This window comes from Leuciscus leuciscus (genome assembly GCF_965113295.1).
Source record: "Leuciscus leuciscus genome assembly, chromosome: 12".
In the NCBI taxonomy this organism is placed as follows: Eukaryota; Metazoa; Chordata; class Actinopteri; order Cypriniformes; family Leuciscidae; genus Leuciscus; species Leuciscus leuciscus.
The window spans coordinates 27,342,169-27,355,024 of record NC_138736.1 but is presented as its reverse complement, the minus strand read 5'-3'; the positions used below and the strand labels follow the sequence as shown (position 1 = coordinate 27,355,024).

Sequence of the window (12,856 nt, the reverse complement as noted above, 5' to 3'; positions counted from 1 at the left end):
TTCTATACACATGTTTGTATTGGCTAACGTTTATTCAGCTAGTGCGTGTCCTGTTTAAAATGTGCAATGTTCAAATGCAAAGACAGCATGTCACAAATAGAAAATCCCCTTTTCCTTGTGGGATTTAGTATCATATTTGGGAACTGGAATAATAAATTAAGTAGCCAATTTCAAATAAATCACATGTAGACACAATGTTCCTGTTTTTTTGTTTAGTTTTTTTGGATGGTGGTTGTACTCAAAATTTCTTCAAGGTTGGCAGGTCTGAGTTTAATACGTTGCTTATACGGCACAGATGCAAGCTTTTCTGCAGTAAACAACAGCGTGCATCTGTGCAGTTCATTCATTCACACACAGACACGCGATTCATATTTAAACAGTCTTTTTGCGGTTTACAGACATTATTGCATATCACGATTAGAACAAAGCCTTTAAGAATAAAGAACTTACTATTCACAATCCTTAGCTGGGTCTGTTGCTCCTCGAAGTGAAACTAACCAGCATTTCTGAGGTAAATTTCCCAGGATTATTATTACGATAGTATTATTCCTCACAGCGTCGCAAGACGACCTAAAGTACACGAGTCTGATTAAACTTAATGTGTTTTATCAAGCTGATGTGGGCATTGACACATTTGCATGGATTGTCTCAGATCATTTGCGTTTGAATAGCGCGCACTCTCCGTGGGCATGTTCACATTAAGTTAATGAGCTATAATGAGAACGACTGACATCTCTCTCTTTTCATACAGATTACATAAACTGAGAATATTTGTTTTTTTATATAAATTACTTAATTTAAAAGAAGAGAATTCAAGCTTTATGCCTGTGTGCCCGAATGCCTGTGTGACTGAGTATTCGCTGAGTTAGTTCATTTTCGGACGCATTTCAGAATTGACTTAACTGACAGAGAGAAGGCAGAACTTGCATCATGTTTATTTTTCTTTATTTGGCAAAAAGCACAACACTTTTTTAATTTTTTTTTATTGTGAGTATACACAAAAATAGACACTTAACAGGATCGAATGATATACAGGGTTTTTCCTGCATAGAGAATTGTGAGGCGGCCGCCTCCGTCAAATTTCGGGCCGCCTCCGTCTGTCGACAAAAACTCAAGACGGAATCACATGATTAGATACCTCTTTTCCACCGACACGATTCCGCAGCGAGTTCACGGCCGGGTTCCATTCCATTCTCAAACCGTTCTGCGCATTTCGACTGCATCAGAATAAGCACGAGCCCGGCCCTGGCCCGAGACGCTCAAGCACAAGTCCGACAGCTCATCAGAATTATCAGCCCGAGTCCGACTCGAGTCCGTTTTTTTTATTATTATTATTATTACACAGCGGCAGCCTGCCCTATTTGCAGCCATTAAAATAGGTCAGTTTTGTTAGTTATGTTTCTTTTAATTTCTTTATCATGTTAATTTAGACAAATGTTTTGGAGCATTTTTTTTTTTAAATGACGACCAAGCAGCCGAACCGACAGCGAGTATAGCCTACAACATGTTTGATCAATTTAGCCTCTCAAATCAACGCTAATAGGCTACTTTACTTGGCTACAATCCATAGATAGGCTATAAAACACTTCAAGCATATCACACAGACAGTTAATTTAACAAATGATTATTTATTAAACCACAGTGAGTAAAACAACTTTTTTTGAAATACTGAGGCAGGCTCAGGCTGCTCGAACCAGCGCTCGCAAACGAAAGGAGCAATAGCCTATCTAAACCAATTAAATTAAATAAACTTGCAGGTTATCTTACCTCAAAAATGCACGACAGAACATGGCTATTCTTTTTTCCAGTAGTTTCCAACAGTTAAACGAAAATAAAAGTCCAATCAAACGAAAAGCATCCGTAGTTTCCAACAGTTAAACGAAAATAAAGTCCAATGAAACGAAAAGTTAGAGCAGTCTTTTACAGAGCATCGTGGAGAAAAAGAATAGCATCCACAGTGTAGCCTAAGGTTTTAACCCAGTCCTCCTCTCTTCTATCACTCTTCCCGCTGCGTTTTAAGTTGGCCATCTGCGATTTTTTTCTCTTAATATTCTCCATTATTTGCACAGGAGGTGAATCGTTGGTCGCGCTAATGGGAAACCTTCTGTGTGAGTGTGCGTGCGTATGTGTGTGTGTGTGTGCGTGCGTGCATGAGACTGTCATGTCAGTCATATGTCACTGTGTAATTATAAGATTATGAAAGTTATGAGGTTATGAAATGTCTTTCTATGTTTGTTTTTCTATCGTCGTCGTCAGCTTCTCATATTTTTTTAATTAAAGCTGCCGTCGGCAACATTTTTTTGATCATATTCAGTGTAATCGACACTATAATCCGACAGAACAACATAAATAAGGTGGTTTTAGAAAAAAACCCGAGCTTCTAACTCCACCTGGAGCGTGTTATTTGTTTTGCAAAAATCCAGCGCTCCCGCTTCATATGGTCCAATCAGCGCAGGGGGGTGTGAGATCTGACTGTCAATCACAGGTCGTGCAAACGCCACAGATCCCCCTCACTCGCGCACGTTAATATCACATGCACACGCCACGCCTGAAGTTCGCCTGGAGATTGCATGAAGCGTGATGGCGGAGAGAAAATCTACTAACAAGCTCCCAATTCTTCGGTTATTGCTATTTATGGATAGATTAGCCAGGGCAGCCTACCTCCGAGTCCATGGTGTTGATAGATGCTGAAGAGACGGACGCGTTCACAGAAAATCAGGTACACACGCACAGTGACGCACTGACGAGCACGACCTCGATGGGAGGGTGCTCACTGGTAGTGGGGAGGGGCATGAGAGTTGTAAACATTCAAAATTTTGGCTAATCGACCCAATCTGCCAGACTTGCCGACGGCAGCTTTAATGTCTAAAAATATAAAAAGAAGGATAACCCAAAAAAAGCCTGAGGCCCGGCCCGCATGTGAATTATGACGTGAGAATTGGCCCGAAGCCCGGCCCTAGGGGCATAAATAAGTCAATAATAATAATATTGGCACGTCGGGCTCGGGCTGAAATGCAGGACTTTAAGCACCTAAATGTGCTTGTCTCAAATGGAGCAAGGTAAATTTCTGCGAAAGCGCACGAGCCCCTGCCCCTCCCCCTTTTCAACATCACCTGTCAGTTATCACAACCTGAAAGAGACACATTTTTCTGGTTGTGAAAATGTGTAAATGAAAGCAAATGATTGTTATTCAACCACAATGTTGTTATTATGGCCCCCTATGAACTGTAAATAAAATCAAATTATCTGATTATTAAAATACCTAAAAATAAATAAATACATGCTTGTAAAAAGTGTTTTTTTTTTTCACCTTCTAGTGGTCATTATACATAAAAAGATGCACCAGATTAATGCATTTATCTTTAAAATGTACAAAATTTTCTTACGGGGGGGCATGCCCCCGGACCCCCCTAGAGGTACCGAGCTATCGGATTTTGCCACCTCCGCCTCATTTTCAGCCAGGAAAAACCCTGATGTATAACACTTATATATAAGTCTCTTTTGCACTGATAAGAAAAAAGCGCCGGCGTGATCGCTGACCCCAGGGGGTTAACTTATTTACAGGGTATTGCAACTTATTTATTGTTTGCTGAATATTTGTTTGTTTTTAGTTGTCTATTGACCTAATAATTACTACTATTGAAATTTTATTGGAGAAAAAAAGCACGTCTTTAATAATGTTATATAATTTTCTTTTGGAACCTCTTTTAAATGGCGTAAAAAAATAGCCGGTGTTGATTCTGTGGCGCACCACCACGAATTAGTCTGTGTGGGAAACACTGAGTGTATTGAATTCTATGGAAATTCAGGAATAAGTGCTGTTTGGCCACTATAGAGATTAACTCTGGGTTAGTTTTTGGTTGGCCAAAAATTATATATCGGCCGATATATCGGAATATCGGATTTTTAAATCACCAAACAGGTCCAAAAGACCTGTTTTCACAGAGTTTGGTACAATAATTTATATTGCGCAGTAAACAAAAAAAGAACACCACCATTGTCCCGACTCTTATTTGGGTTATTTGAACAGCATCAAAACACAGCAGGAACCACTGGCAGTGAAAACTCTTTCCCTGTGCTCGCACTCACAACCGCTATTGAACATTTGAACACAATGAATGATCAAATGTACATTGACGGATCTTCCGTCTGTTCTCCAAAATGTAATCAAATGCATATTTCTGCAGGCACGTGTAAACTAACTATCTAAGCTAAGACACGAGCAGGTCGCCGCCACTGCACAGTACTCACAAATTACTGCGGGTTGGCGGGTGTTCATTCATTTAATGTATAAATTAAGGTGTATATGTCCAAATATAGGTTAACTGGTAATGTCATACTTTGTAGTAGTGGTATCGTGGTATTATAATCTGTTTGGTTGTAAAATGTATTGCCTGAATGAATTGAAATCGAATGTAGCTCGTTCACAGACCTCATAGGCAGATGTGCAACTAATACAGGTCTTCCTCACTGGTAAACAATGTACTCGCATTTAAATCTACTCTTGAAAGTACACATTTTCCAAAAAATACTCGAGTTTACTTTACCATCCACCTCTGCTGCTTACTGCCTAGTATCTTTTATGAAATGGTTTACAATATGCAACAAATAATCTTTCAGAGTAGTATGCCACAATGTTGTCACGACAAACATTGAACATTAATTCAGCACAACTGTCCAGGTTATCTTGCGAAAAAAAGGTACTTGCCATTTAGAGCCCGACCGATAAAGGATTTTTAAGGCCGATACCGATACAAATATTTGGTGATTTAAAAATCCGATATTCCGATATATCGGCCGATATATAATTTTTTTTTAAATCCAGAAACGCGTAACAAAACATGAACAGATTTCCCTAACATTAGTTATTTGTCGTTATTTAAGAGTCCTCAGCCTTACTAAAATAATATGATAATGCAGTTTAAAAATAAACTTGTTTGTTTTATTGTCACAACAGAACAGAATATATTAAAGTTCTGATAAAAAGTTCTTTGAACAAAAAGTCAACTATTATTATTAATATTGACAGTAATAATTAAATTATGTAATAATGTGTGTGTGTGTGTGAAGAACTGATAAGATTGTAAATGTGTACCTTGAAATGCAATGTAAGTCGCTTTTGATAAAAGCGTCTGCCAAATGTCAATGTTATAAGCTACCTTATAATTACAATGTCAACTTGCTTATCCCTTTACCTGCACTCTTTTAATTCTATCCATCTATTCCATCAAGCTACAACAAACCATTTTCAATCATTTGCTGCCTGCCTTCTAAAATCTACTACTTAGTGATGCACTAAATACATTATGTGACTCGTTAATGCTGCGGTTAAACGAAGTCAGCAACGCACACTTGGATTTCACACACGTGTAAAAGAAAAGCTAACTTTTATGCACAGGCTATGTTTGATACTTTTTCTCTATGTCTAAATGTTCACTCCTCGCGTGCCTAACTTACATTTTACAATGCAGAGACTGGAACTACAGATATGCTAGTTATAAATACAGTAATCATTACTTTATTTAGGCAGAATAAGTTTGTTGTGATTTCCAAGCTTTTCCACTGTCGGGCCAGTGCGAGCCAGGGCTTTAAACGGGACTTTAAAAGCGCTTCACTAAAACACGCCCGTAACACGCCTCTCTGGAACAACGTCACACTAACCCATCATTTCACCAACAAATTTAAGTTTTATCAGAAAACTAATCAGAAATCACTGGAAACAGCGTTGAAAACAAACATGATAAAAGCGGCCGTTTGCTGGCATTTTTGTTGTTTACTTGAATATTTAAAACCCAAGCATCGATGTTTTACCACAGGTTTACAATAAAAAGTGATACATTGATCATAATGAATTAATTTATGTCAAAATTGCACATTAGTCACATAAATTACCGTTAGGTCTATTTCACAAAAGAAAGAGGACACACTTCTTCAGGCGCGTATGTTAACGTTACTGTTTATCTGGTAGTTACAGGACATATTTACATCACATTTAGAAAGAATGATCATTTCTACAAATATATGCCACCAAAAATACGACCTGAGGAGCTTTAGCACTCTCTCGACTCCCATACAGATATTTTCAGTCAGAGAAACAGAGGAAGCTCCCGAAAAAAAAGTTGCTTTATTATTTTATCATGATAGTCCGGTATAAAGAGGAGACGTAGGCTACTGACAGATAAAATAAAAACATGACTGTGATAGCCTTTATGATTGGTCTGATTTCTTCAAGCGTTCACTATGTTTTTTTACTATGCGTATCTTCAAGCGTTTACTATGGTAATGTTAGCGCGCATAGTCTTTTGCATCACAAACACAAGGCATTCAAACATGAACGCGAGTTAAATTATTTTAAAAGTCTTTAATGCTTACAGAATCATCCAGCGCTGCCGTCTCCCGACTCAGGTGAACTCTGGACTCTGTTTGTAACCACTCCTCTAGCCCGAGCTGGCCCGCTCTGGCCCAAGGTATTCGACGGGCCAGAAATCCTGGCCGTTGTCCCCGAGTAAGCCCCGATCCAGCCCGGGAAGTGACAGTGGAAACGCGACTGGCTCGCACTAGCACGGCCCGGCCCTGGCCCGACCATAGACAGTATATAAACTGGACACAGCGACCCCATAGGTTTCAACGGAGAAAAGTGAAGCAAATTAGAAGCACTCATTTCCTGATTGCCGAGCGAACTGCGCAGACTCAAACTGAGCTTGACGACGTGGATGTGACGTGAGCAGCCTGTCTGACAGTTGTAAGTCTTCTAGGAGCTGTGCCAAGACAAATCTGAATCATTCCCTTCCGAAACTTGCAGAGACGGAGAGCGTGAGTAGGAGCTGTCCATGAGCTAGGAGCAGGAGAAACTTAACAATTCTCTATGGGCTTCTCCCTTGACTTTATCGGACTTTATGCCTCCACGTCCCCCCGATTGACTGCGAGCTTCTCCTCCTGTCTCTACGGTAATTTCCAGAGAGTCGCGTGGTTATGACGCAATCGTTAGCCTGTTTTTACAAAAACTGCTTCTACGGGGCCATAACGTAAGATACAAGGTAATGGAGCATTTTATACATTGTCGTGTTTCTTTAGAAATAAATAATGGACAAATGGAGTCTTTAAACGCCTCAGATGTAAAGTTATTCGCTGTCAAAGTGACGCCAAAATGAATGGGAGTCAATGGGATGCTAACAGCAGGTGAAGGCTTGTTAGCCAATGGCGGCCGCCGGGGGTGGTACGGAAATCGAGAGCTCGATTACCCCCCTGGGCCCGACAGTGGAAACGCGGCTATTGATGTTAGCGATCTTCCTTGTATAGTGCCCTCTGGTGGACAAACTATGCAGCGCCAACACTCATAACATGGTTGAAGGGTGTTTCGTCCGCTTTTATTTTATTTTTTAAATATTCATTTATCGGCCATTATAAATGCCGATACCGATAGTTTGGAAAATGCCTAATATCGGCCGATAATATCGGTCGGGCGCTATTGCCATTCTTTTTTCTCTTTTTTTTATTTTATTTTTTTATGTGCAAACCTGAGTGAAAGCATCCTACATTTCATCTTCACCAACGGTCTTGATCTAACCCATACAAATTCTGTTTGTTGGTGTAAAGTCGAGTTGATTCTGTGAAATTAAATCATGTTTTTCACTTAAAGACTGCAGTACTTGTTCATCTTAGTTATTGTTAGTTAAAAAACTGTTCATTGTTAGTTAGTTAGCTCAGGGCCATTAAATACTAACAGATGCAACTTTTTGATTTTAATTATGAATTAGGAAATGTTAAAAAATCATGAATGAACACATTTGCACTTGTCTGGGAAGAATTTTACTTGCCCGACTGATTGAAACGCGAGAATGATTTTGATCTTATTACAGTCAGTGTAAACAGCGATTGGTAATGGATAGTGTATTTCTGGTAGCTGCGCTGACTGTCTCTTTGTGAAAGACTGGAAAATTCAAAACAAATGAGTGCATTACCAACGAAAATAGTACAAAAGAAAAGCAACACTCAGTTATTGATTTTGAAACTTGTTTTATTGAATGATTCAGCATTTTTTTAATGAATGACTCAATGATTTGTTTATTAAAGGTCCCATGACATGAAAATTTCACTTTTATAAGGTTTTTTTAACATTAATATGAGTTCCCCTAGCCTGCCTATGGTCCCCCAGTGGCTAGACATTTTGGTAGGTGTAAAACAAGCCCTGGGTATTTGAGAAAATGAAAGCTCAGACGGGCGAATCTAGAATCTTCCCTTTATGTCGTCATAAGGGGAAAGGTTACATCCCCTTTCTCTTCTTTGCCCGCAAAGAGAATTTGGCCCGCCCATGAGAAAATGAGCTGCGCAAGCACGATATTGGTTTTTCCTCAAGAGACATCATGGCTTGCAAACGAGCAAAGCATGGCAGTTGCTCAGTGTTTGGATGTACAAATGAACACAATAGTATTTATTTTTATTTTTTATTTTTATTTTTTAGTTCCTTCATCCGAGCCTCTGAAGAACCAGAGGGTTATGTGAATTTCTGATGTGTAATTGTTCAAGTTCAGACAGATAATCTTTCTCTCAAAATCGTTCAATGCTGTTTGCATCAGTAAATCAAGCCAGTGACTAAAATATCAATTTCACATCGTTTCTCTTGGTAGGATGAAAATAATCTTATTTAAACTGATTAAAATATATACAGAAAGCGATCAATTTCACATCGTTTCTCTTGGTAGGATGAAAATAATCTTATTTAAACTGATTAAAATATATACAGAAAGCGATCAAAGAACAATCCCTTTCCAGTCGCCCAAGCTGTCAATCACACAGCGCAAGTTTATCTGGACACTTGCCAAAACCCGTTATGAATCAATGACGCTGTTACACTGCACAACAAAGCTCTTACTGTACTTGCCTCATGTTTGCATTGGTGAAATCATTAGTGAGAGTGCAGAAACTATGTTGCAATAAGATCTTCATTCACGCGATCAACAGGCTGTCATCTGCTCAATGCTCATCACTGCAATGATCTAAATACTTAAACTTCTCACGATTCGTTAATCTCGATAGCTGTAATAGTAAAAACATATAATAGCTGTAATAGTAAAAGTATTCGAGAGTTCCATATGTAATGCTAGCTATTTCATATGCAAGCATGTCAGCCAATCACAGCAGTGGGCATTTACACTGAAGTCTCACAGCAGACACGCCCCTTCAAACAGAGTGTTCAAATCAGAGGCTAAAATCAGGCTAGGAAAAATGCCTTTTATTTCTAAATTATTTAAAAAAAAAATTATCTTAAACATATTAGGAACCCCAGGAAACATTATAAAAAAATTAAATAATCTATGTCATGGGACATTTAAGACGGTCACTTGCCGCCACCTATTGGCGGTTAGTTTCATGTTTTAAGTTTTTTTTTTCTTTTTTTTACATTTGTTTAAACGTCAATATCATTATATATATATATATATATATATATATATATATATATATTGCAGTGTAAATTATTTAATTTGATTCATAACAGCCCTTATTATTAAAACTGAATTTGATCAAATGTAAGAATTTGACATAAAAGATGACGCATATATTTAATACGATAAAAAAAATAAAAGTGTCCTTTATAAAGGTAAACAACGCCCTGGGGTATAAATCATAAATATGCAGATTTAAGTATGTAAAAGCTGATCAGAATATTGCTTCAGAATAAATAACATTTACTTATGACAGCCACCATTTAAATGCTTATATTAAAAAGAGTAGAAACATAATTGTCATTAAAAATGTATTAACGTTATTATAAAAACTTCCTTATGTGTGATTTAAATGCAAGTAGCCTACAAATAAATCATTTTTAATCTTTAATATTATAATGTACCAACTGGGGTTTACAGCATTAGTTGAGAGATTTTGCGTTGTACTGTACCTGATAGGACCCAACTTAATATTGAATCAAGGTTTTATTTAATTTTTTTACTTGAAGCAAATGTCTTGAAGCTAAATGTTTCTTGCCAAAATGTACCAGAGTGCTTCATTTACATGTTAGAATAAATTGTCTCGTGGGGGACGATCCCCCAGACCCCCCTACAACAAATTACTTCGTAAACATGTCACCTTTTTCACCACTTGTGAGTTTGCAGGTCTGCATTAATGTGCTTAATGTGGTAACATGTAGGTTAAATTAACTGGTTTGACTCAAGTAAAAAATATTGTAAGGCCCGATATATTGGTCCAACGCTGGTTCGCCAATACACGGGGAAGGTTATTACGTGTTCTGTCCTCACTCATGCAAAGTATTGGTTGGTTAAATTTGCAATACATTAATCATATATTTACTCGTTATTTCATCTGACTCCATAAATGAAAGGTTTTAATATCTGTGCCTCACTAAAAGTGAGCGAATGTTTGACTCTTCCTTTTAACCATTAAATGAACAATGTCAAAATCAGTTAGAATAATCACATGTAACAATTTAATATTTCAGATATCAGAGATCAATTCCACAATCAATTCAAATATCTAGAACATGGTTATACATTGGTTACACCAAATAATCTTACCCAGCTTGAGAGAGAGAGATTATTTAAATATTAACCCTGCATGTTCTGCTAGTCTCCGTGAATGAATGGCGCATACGCGCGGTTTCATTTACCTCACACACAGACTGAAGCACAAGTGACGCTCGCGCTGTTTTCAGTCTCTACTGCCTCACGATATGATGACATGAAATTCATCTCCAGAGCCACTTCATGAGCATTTTACCGTTTCATTTTGAGAAAAACTATCGTCCTGACTCACTCACTCACTCACTCACTCACTCACTCACTCACTCACTCACTCACTCACTCACTCACTCACTCACTCACTCACTCACTCACTCACTCACTCACTCACTCACTCACTCACTCACAAGATCTTCACGGCAACCTGTCAAAATGAAAGTGCGGTTTAACTTGAAGAAATTGACAGAAATAATTATAGTAGGCTACTGTACAGTAGATTTAGCTGCGTCTCCATGTGTTAAAAATACTAATAATAATGTGTGCATAGAAGGTTGCTTATTTTTCATTAGATTTTTTTTTAAAGCAATATTTACGTTTAAACAGCATGTAGCCTTCAATGCTTATGTATTATTTACTTATGATTACCGTAGGGCTGTACTGTCCCAGTCGATTAGTCGATTAATTGGTCGATACGTTCTGGTTCGACCAAAATTCTGATTGGTCGATTTTTTGCCGCGTTCATTTCATCAGTTTTGCTGCGTTTATTTCATCAGTTTTGCCGCGCTGAGGTGCGCTCATTTCATCAGGTGGAAAGCACTAACTGCTAATGGGGGTGTTTTCAGAGTACCCTTGTTTCACTGTAACAGTCTGTCTTCAGAACACCCCCCTTGTTTTCACCTTTTTTGGATTAGCCCAACCCAAGAGAGAGCGATAACTATAGAAGGTTTGATGCTGAATATTATTTATTTAATTGTGAGAGCGTTTAATAGTCAGTCCTCTTCTAACATGTCAACAACAAAGAAATCGACAGTGTGGCAGCATTTTGTTAAAATTGATAACAGGAAAAAGGTCGAATGCAAAGTTTGCAAGCAACAGTTTTCCACAGCTCGACGACAAACATGACATATCTAAAAGTGGTAAGCTCACTTGTCTGCGTTAGCTTGCCCTGTCTGTTTTGAGTAGGCTATATGAACATATCAGAATTTGCATATTTCAATGTTTTAGTGTGATAATCTAACTTTATTTTTTATTTGGAGCCTAATGCGCAATTGCGCTGTGCTGTTGGTTGTGTTAGTTTTGAGCCTAGGATGCTTTATTTTTCAGTTATGCACTTTCGTTTCTGCTCTTGATCTGGTTTGTTTAATAAATATTATTTATTTTTTATTAAAGTGTAAGTGCCTTTTGTGTTTATTAAGAGTAAAAGCTTTAAGTTAATAGTCTATTCGTGTCTCAGCTGCGAAGCTGAACTCATGTTCAGCCTCGCTCGGTGCGAGGACATGCACGGTGAAATGATAGTGTCTGACAGTTATAACTTATTATTATAATATATGACAAAAATAATTGTCTAAATTATGTTACATATTCCTCAACAGTTCTTGTGATGATATCACTAGTTGACAACATAGTACTATTTTCGGAAATCATAAGCTATGATTTTGCGCAGGTGCACGTGATGCAACGCTGTCAGAGCCGACAGACTCGAGTGTCAGACTCATTTCAGTGCAAAATAATTAGGTCAAAAACGATTTAATATACTGCAAATAGCCTACTAGTTTTTTATGTTTATTTATAATTCATTTAGGCGGACAACAAGGCTACCAAGTACTGCGCACAGTGCGCATCTAATTAAACGTGGTTTTTGTTTGGTTTTTTTTTGTCATTTTTAGTCGATTTTTTGTCAAATTTCAGGACTTCAGTCGACCAAGATTTTCTTTGGTTGAGTACAGCCCTAGATTACCGTCATAAAGTCATTGAATTGAACTTTTTTTTTCAAATAGTTAAATAAAATAGAAAAAATTCGAACAGATTTTGCTGTGGTACTGAAATTGGTACCAAGAACCGTAAAATTTTAATGGTATCGGTACCGACTACTGGAATTTTGATATCGTGACATCCCTAGTTCAAACTAGTGAAACGACTGAAAAACTACGCTATTTGTTCTCTCGGATATATGGTTTGTTTTACTGACCGAGAAACCGCTTCAGGTGATTTAGTGACAGAGCGGGCAAATCGTTTCAGAACGTTATGCAAAGGCATTTGGCCAATTCACCGGAAAAGAATCGACTGAAAAGAATGATTAATTCACGAATCACTGGTTCAGATGACAGAAATTAGGGATATGCATAATATTTGTTTTGGAAAACATTTCTCAGGTCAGTCGGGGG

General features: G+C 37.9%; 1 protein-coding gene and 1 long non-coding RNA gene across 4 annotated transcripts in view; both read left to right on the top strand.

The window, feature by feature from the left end:
* dazl (deleted in azoospermia-like) overlaps nucleotides 1-12,856 on the top strand; it is a 71,067-nt gene that overhangs the window by 33,087 nt on the left and 25,124 nt on the right. The gene's annotated exons all lie outside the window — the stretch shown is intronic.
* On the top strand, nucleotides 6,175-7,469 carry LOC309510811. The gene is made up of 2 exons (XR_014210442.1): nucleotides 6,175-6,535; nucleotides 7,259-7,469. It is a non-coding gene; the product is annotated as an uncharacterized lncRNA (long non-coding RNA).